Genomic DNA, 7788 nt, shown 5'->3' with positions numbered 1-7788 from the left:
TGCCAGAGCTCTAGCAACAGGGAATGGCCGGTTACACTGACTGGTTGGGTTGCCAACTTTCTAATGGCACAAAACTGCCCTGCCCCTTCCCTGAAGCCTCACCCTGCACTCGCTTCGTTCCCCCTCCCTCCCTGCCTTGCACTGGGATGGGGCAGGGAGTTGGGAGGGGTTATGGGCACTGGGCTGGGGATGTGGGCTGTGGGCGGGGCCAGAAATGAGGGGTTCAGGGTGTGGAAGGGGTTCAGGATCTGGGCTGGGGCACGGGCTTAGGGTGCAGGAGGGGGTGCGGGCTCCAGCTGGGGGTGTGAGCTGTGGCGTGAGGCCGGGGATGAGGGGTTTGGAGTGCAGGAAGGGGCTGGGGCAGGGGGTTGGGGTGTGGTAGGCGGTTCGGGGTCCAAGCAGCGCTTACTGAGGCTCCCGGCATAGGCACCGACTTCCCCTTTAGCCGGGGGGTGCTTGAGCCCCCACTCCACCCAAGCCCCAGCCCCCAGCCCTCCTCTTTCTGCCCCGCTCTGCCCCCATTCCACCCCTTCACCCAAGCCCCCGCTCTGCCCCATCCCCGCTCTTTCCTGCCTCCTCCCCCAAGCGTGCACCATCCCTGCTCCTCCCCCTCCCTCCCGGAGTTTCCTACATGCCGCAAAACAGCTGTGCTGGAGGGAATGTATATTCCTGGTTTTGTGTCTTTTTGTAACTTAAGGTTTTGCCTAGAGGGATTCTCTATGTTTTGAATCTAATTACCCTGTAAGGTATTTACCATCCTGATTTTACAGAGGTGATTCTTTTACTTTTTCTTTAATTAAAATTCTCTTTTAAGAACCTGATTGATTTTTCATTGTTCTTAAGATCCAAGGGTTTGGGTCTGCGTTCACCTATATAAATTGGTGAGGATTTTTATCAAGCCTTCCCCAGGAAAGGGGGGGTAGGGCTTGGGGGGATTTTGGGGGGAAAGATGAGTACTGGGTGCAGTGTGCTGTACACGCTACTGCTCACACACAGAACGGAGCAGGGCACTCAGTGCGTTTGACGCTTTACAGTCCTGCTCAGTGTGTGATGTGTCACTCATTTCAGGAGCGGCTGCAGCTGTGTGGGCCACAATTTCACGTTTCACACCCTGTACAGGAAATACACAGGACCCCAGACCTGCAGGGCCCTTTCCAGAACTGCCTAGGAGGGGTAGGGCCCAGCAAGGAGCCTTTCAGTTCTGGGAGCCCCTGACTGGTGCCGTCTCCACCATCTGCCCCCACTGCATTCTGGGGGCTCCCTGACCCGCAGGTGGGGAACCCCAAGCTCTCAGATCTCACCTTACGCTGTGTGAGCCAATGCTGCCCATTCCAATAGCCGGCCCGTCCAGCAGGGAGCTGGGACTCACAGCCCCCCTGTAGCAGGGCAGCTGGCACCCGTGTATTGATGGGGAGGAAGATACATCTGTGAAAACCCCTCACACAGATGTGCTGGTAACTTACTGCAGTGAACGGCACCAGGGGAAGCCCCTTTCTGCACCACTGCAGCCCGTCTACGTTAGCAGCGGGCACCAATTCAATTGCACTAATGTCATGACATTGCACAGAGGATTCCTAATGCAGACAGACCTGGATTCACCCCCCTCAGCCAGCTGCTAAACCCTCCTGGGGCCCAGTGATCAGATCCCAGGGCAACAGATAAATCCCAACCCTGACAATCTTACAGCAGCCCCTTCCCCAGACTATTGGCAGATACAGTAGGGTTCATGTTCACCATGAACAGCCGCCCTCTGCCCTAGCACACGCTGTCTGTGCAGGTGGTGAAGGCAATAGTGCTATGGGACCCTGCCCTCCCGAGGTCACCAGTGGGTGGGTTTCACACTGCGTTAATGGAGGTGTCTGTACTGCGTTCCACGGCTCCTTTCAGTGACACGCCAGCACCTGCCAGCCCCACCCTGGGCATGACCTAGGGATGCAGGAAGGCCAGGCTGGTACCTCAGGGCGACACGCTGCAGGCAGAGGGCCCAGCTCATTGCTGCCCTGCACCCAGCCCCATCAATCACCCCCACTCTGCACAGGTATCGGTGACTGTGCCTGGGGCCCGGCAATAGAGACTTGGGTCCAAAGTGCTCAGAGATGGGCTGAGGGGAGCTAATTTCAGTCCCGACACAGAGAGTGCCCAGCTGCAGGGGTCTGGGAGGGAGCAGGAGGGGGGTGGGGAGGAACATCCCCCAGGAATCCTCTGTCCCAGGGGCAGAAGCCAGACAGGCCAGGAGGAGAGACTGACTGTGGTGTCTCCATGGGGAATGGGATGCACAGAGAGGAGGGCTGAGAACTCACCTGCCAGGACAATAACAGTGATGATGAGAACTAAGAACACAATTGCGAGGGTGACTGCGAGACTGACTGTGTGTTTCTTGCAGTTACAACGAGGTTCTGAAACAGAAAGACCCGTCAGGCAGGGCTGCGAGGACGCATCTCGCTGAGAGCACCAGGGCTGGAGCTGCCCTAGAACATGCACCGTTCTGCCGATTGCTCCTTCCCTCAGACGCTCTGGGAGAGGAGCCCGGAGGGTCAGGCCGGCTGGGGCTGGCAGAACAATCCCTCCTTCCCCTCAGCCCAGTGCCCTCCCTGGGCACTCCCAGCCAGGCTGTCACGGGGCCTGGTGAGCTCAGGGTGGCAGGAGCCTGGTGAGCATGTTCTGGTGGCAGGAGCTCAAGCTGCCCCCCATCCCCACCCCCGCTCTGCCCCCTGCTGAGCGCTGGCTGGGCCCACACTGCCGAGTGCCCCTGTCCCCGCACACTGGGGTCTCACACTGGCCATACACAGCAGAAGGGGGGAGAACGAACCAGGCAGAGATGGGCCAGGGCTGTCACAGGGGGTCTGACACACCCAGCCCAAAAGGCCCCTGCACAGCCCCACGGCCACCGCTGTGTGCACCAGACAGCAGCTGTGAGCCAGGGATCGGTGCCCTGAGAGCCCCTGGGGGTGATCCAGTCCCTGCTGCCCACAGACAGGGGTTGGGCAGTTGCTGCTGCCACTGAGAACATGGACCCATGGCCAGCAGCTCAACCCCCTGCCAGAGGCGGTTCCATGATGATTAAAACCACCTTAAACTCCATTGGCCCCTCCCCACCCAAAGGGCTTCAGAGACCTGATCTGCTATGGGATCTGCCTGACAGGCACCCAGCTGGGGGGGAGGGGGAAGAGCCCTCCAGGAGTGAGCCGAGAATCAAAGGGGGCAGCAGCCCGGCAACCACCGGAGCAGGGAACCGCGATGCCCAGCCACTAGCTGCCTTGTTTCCCATTACAACACATGGGGAGGAAGCGGGAGGGGAAGAATCGCTGCCAAGCCGTCTGAATACACTGGCTGGGGAGAGGGAGGCGGGTTGCTCGTATACAGCACATGCTAACAGAAAGCAACGCATCGCGCCCACTGTGCACCCTGGCTGCGCACGGGCAGGATTGTCCTGGGGCTGTGGCTCCGTCAGGGCATTGGCTGTTTTGTATTCTGCTGCTCCATAGAGAGCCCCGGCAGCATCTCCCATGGGCAGCTGCAATGTGATAATCACAGCAATGCACAAAGCATGGTTCAAATCTACAATCCAACCACAGAGCCCGGCAGCTGGGTTAGAGGCTGAGTGCACAGAGGTTTGTGCTGCTCATGCAGGCAGAGGGATGAAGGCAAAAATTCAAGCCAGGAACAAGGAACCGACATTGACAGCCATGACAGGCTATGAGCTGTGTCCATGTAGACAAAGATCTCATGCCCCTCAATCCCGACCTGCAGCTCCCTGCTAGCCCAGTTTTGTCAATATTCCTCAGTCCCACCCCAGAGCCCCCTGCAGTTCTGGCCCTAGGTTACCCCAGACAGCTCTTTTGATTCTCTTCACCCCTTCTGTGGCAGATACAGGATACACAGTGGGGTGGGGTGCGGGTTTCGTTGTCACTCACTTGGAGTGAGCTCCATAACTTGGGGCTTCAACCTTCATAAGTAACATGGCCATTGCAACCCCACGCCAGCCAAACCCATAAATGGCGCCAGCAGGGCTTCCGGAGGCCATTTCTTGTGCTGCACAGGCCACAGAGAAATGTTTTACGCCATATTTTATGCCCTCAAAAAAGAAAGGTTTTACTTTTTTTAACCCGGCCTGTTTTTTGTTTTTTGTTTTTGGTCTCCTTCTGCACCACTAGCCAGGCCCTGGGCAGAGATTTTCAGAGCTGCTTAAGGGGCCTGGATGCCTAGTTCATCACAAGTCTTAAAAACCTCTTTAAAATGAGCTTCCTAGTGCCCTGACTGGGGGTTGCCTGCTGGGGCTGACCCAGTGACCTCTGGATCTAGAAAGCAGGTGCCTCTAACAGAAGGGAGATAAACCCAGTTGCTCCCAGCAAGCAACCTGCCCACATGCTGCAGACGAAGATGAAACACCCCCAAGGTCCCTGCCAATCTGACCTGGGGGAAATTCCTTCCTGACCCCATATATGGTGATCACTTAGACCCTGAGCATGTGAGCAAGAACCAGCCAGCCAAGCCCCTGAGACAGAGAAAACTTGGTAACACTCCAGAGCATTGGCCCACCCCATCCAGTGTCCCATCTCCAACCATGGCCAATGCTGATGCTTCAGAGGATGGAGACAAAAAGCAAACACCTCTCCCGCACCCCCAAAAACAATACACTGTGGGGGGATCCCTTCCTGACCCCTGCAAGTGACCAGCTGAAGCCCTGAAGCATGACATTTAGGACCATAAGACATATACCAGAAGAGACCCCAACCTTGTCCAGATCACACCCACCATCACAGGCAACCCCCTCATACAATCACACTCATAAATGTGTCCAGCTCTCTCATAAAACTAAGTTGTTTGCCCCCCACAACTCCAATCGGGAAGCTGTTCCAGAACATCCCTCCTTTGATGGTTAGAAACCTTCTAATCTCCAGCCTGGACTTGTTCTTGGCCAGTTGAGCCCCATTTGTTCTTGTATCAACATTATCCTTTAGCTAGAACAGCTCTGCACCCTCCCTGGTGTTTAATAACCCCCCACCCCCACCTATTTATAGAGAGCCATCAGATCCCCTCTCAGCCTTTGTTTTGCTAGACTAAACCAGCCAAGCTCTTCCAGTCTCCTGTTATAAAACAAGCCCTTTATTCCCCATGCGACATTACGCCCCACTTATGCTTATGAGTATGGCATAACTAAGATGTATTTTATGCAAGATGCATCTTGAGAGATATCATTGGAAAGGTTATGATTTACTGAATGTGATTATCCAATTTGTGGGCATGTATCATTTCTGTATCTAGAGTTAGGAATATTGACTATGTAACAATTACAACTCTAGTGGCAAATGGGAAACGCCCACCAGACAGTAAGCAATCAGCCTGGATGGGCCATTAGGAAAGACAATGGGTCTTTGAAGATGCTGATCTCCCATCTTCCTGGAGTTCCTTCCTCTGAACATTACACATAAACCTTATCTCATGGTTGCTTTAACACCACAAGTTCATGTGATCATAGAATCATAGAATATCAGGGTTGGAAAGAACCTCAGGAGGTCATCTAGTCCAACCCCCTGCTCAAAGCAGGACCAATCCCCAACTAAATCATCCCAGCCAGGGCTTTGTCAAGCCTGACCTTAAAAACCTCAAAGGAAGGAGATTCCACCACCTCCCTACGTAACCCATTCCAGTGCTTCACCACCCTCCTAGTGAAAAAGTTTTTCCTCATATCCAACCTAAACCTCCCCCACTGCAACTTGAGACCATTACTCCTTATTCTGCCATCTGCTACCACTGAGAACAGTCTAGATCCATCCTCTTTGGAACCCCCTTTCAGGTAATTGAAAGCAGCTATCAAATCCCCCCTCATTCTTCTCTTCTGCAGACTAAACAATCCCAGTTCCCTCAGGTGATGTCATCTGGTACAAAATACCACCTTGGACACTGCTGGTACTTTTCCACTGAAGGGGGGCGGAGGGGAGGGGAGATCAAGCAGGGAAACAAAAGATTCCTGCCATATGTAAATCCTATTTAAGGCTGGAGAGTGAGTTAATCCAGGTTGCCAGTTCTTCATTGAATCCCCGCCCAGGATGGCTGCTGTAAACACCTAAAACTGATCTAAGGAGAAAGGTCTGGGGCCCAGGTTGAGACAGGGGTCTAGCCTGTGAAGAGAAATATCTGGAACTCTATGCTGCAGAAACTCTGCAACCTGCCTAAAACAATATTTAGGGTGAGAAAATACTATTTGTAACCAGTTTCTTTAGTGAATTAAGCTTAGGTTGCGTGTTTGTTTATTTTGCTCAGTAATCTGCTTTGTTCTGTTTGCTATCCCTTATAATCCCTTAAAATTCATCCTTTGTAGTTAATAAACGTGTTTTGTTTTCTAAAACCCAGTTTGTGCAATTCGTAACTGGGGGGGGGGGCAAAGAACTGTGCATATCTTCCTCCATATGGATGGAGGGGGTGATTTTCATGAGCTTACGCAATATAGATCTCTATACAAGGCAAGACAATATAATTTGGGGTTTACATTCAAGAGAGTGTGTGCACAGGGGTGCTGGGCAGTCCCCTATCTGAATCCTCCCACAGAGAGCTGATTGCAGCCTCTGTGTGATTCTACAGCTGGGTGTGTCCTGACCTGGGTGTGTGCTGGAAGGGGGCTTGAGAGCCTGTCATAGCAGCACAGAGTAAGGGGAATCCAGGCTGGTGGGACAGGCAGGCTCAGTGGGTCCAGCACATCGGGTGGCACCCCAAAAGGGGGGTCCAACCCGTCACACCCCAATCATCCTAGTAGCTCTTCTATGCACCTGTTCCAGTCTGAATTCGATGTTCTTAAGGTCTTGGAGTTAATGCAGGTCACCAGAAGGTTTCAGGACCTTTCAGGCAGGTGGTAACTAAGGTTATCTCCCTGTCTGGCCATCTGTGTATTGTGTGCCTGATGCTGGATACTATGAGTACTGAGCCAGGTGAAAATTGAGAGATTTCAAAATCCACAAAAATAGAAATCTACAGGAAGAAACAAACTGCAGGGTGTCTCATGAAAGAAAGGTCACACTCTGCCTGGCTGTACAATGCTGCAAGGATTTCAGGTGAGCAGGACATGGTTAGACAGGAGAATATCTTGTTAAATAAGTCTAGGATCTAGAATGCATGTTATGATTTTATTTTATGTATAACCATTTGTTTCCAAGACTTCTACTTGAATCTCTGCTTTGTTAAACTGATCCTTGATTTCACTATGAACATATGTAAGTGCCGTGTGTTAAGCGGAGCAGTGATCTGAGGTGGAACTGTTCCTTTGGAAGCCGTGAATCTGTAAATAATACAGGTGACCAAGGGCTGGACGCTCCAGGCGGATGCTCAGAGGGTCTGAGGGCAGGATGGGCCTATTGCAAACCTGCAGTGACTGCAAACCCAGCAGCAAGTGTGTGTGTGGCACAGACAAGGCTCTCTCACATAAAGGGCAGATGGTCGTGAGCAGGGTTGAAAATAATTTAAAGGACTTACCCGTACGCAGGGCAGCCGGGCTCCTGGGCAAGATGGGCCTGTGTCAGTATATTTGTGTGGCTCTGGGCCCCTGGAAGGGGCGAGGCCTCGGGTGGAAGGGGCAGTGCTGGGGCCAGACTCCCCCAGCCAGCCCTTCAGTGCTGCCCACCCTGCGCTGCCCAGGGCCCCGGCAGCGATTTAAAGGGCCCAGGGCTCCCGGCCACCACTACCATGGCAGCGGCTGGAGCTCCGGGCCCTTTAAATCACTGACGGAGCCCCAGGGTAATGGCAGCGGTGGCCAGGAGTCCCGGGGCTCTGGTGGCGACTTAAAGGGCCTGGGGC

This window comes from Eretmochelys imbricata, chromosome 14 (genome assembly GCF_965152235.1).
Source record: "Eretmochelys imbricata isolate rEreImb1 chromosome 14, rEreImb1.hap1, whole genome shotgun sequence".
Lineage (NCBI taxonomy): Eukaryota > Metazoa > Chordata > Testudines > Cheloniidae > Eretmochelys > Eretmochelys imbricata.
The sequence above is the reverse complement of the archived record's forward strand: the minus strand, read 5'-3'. Positions refer to the sequence as shown.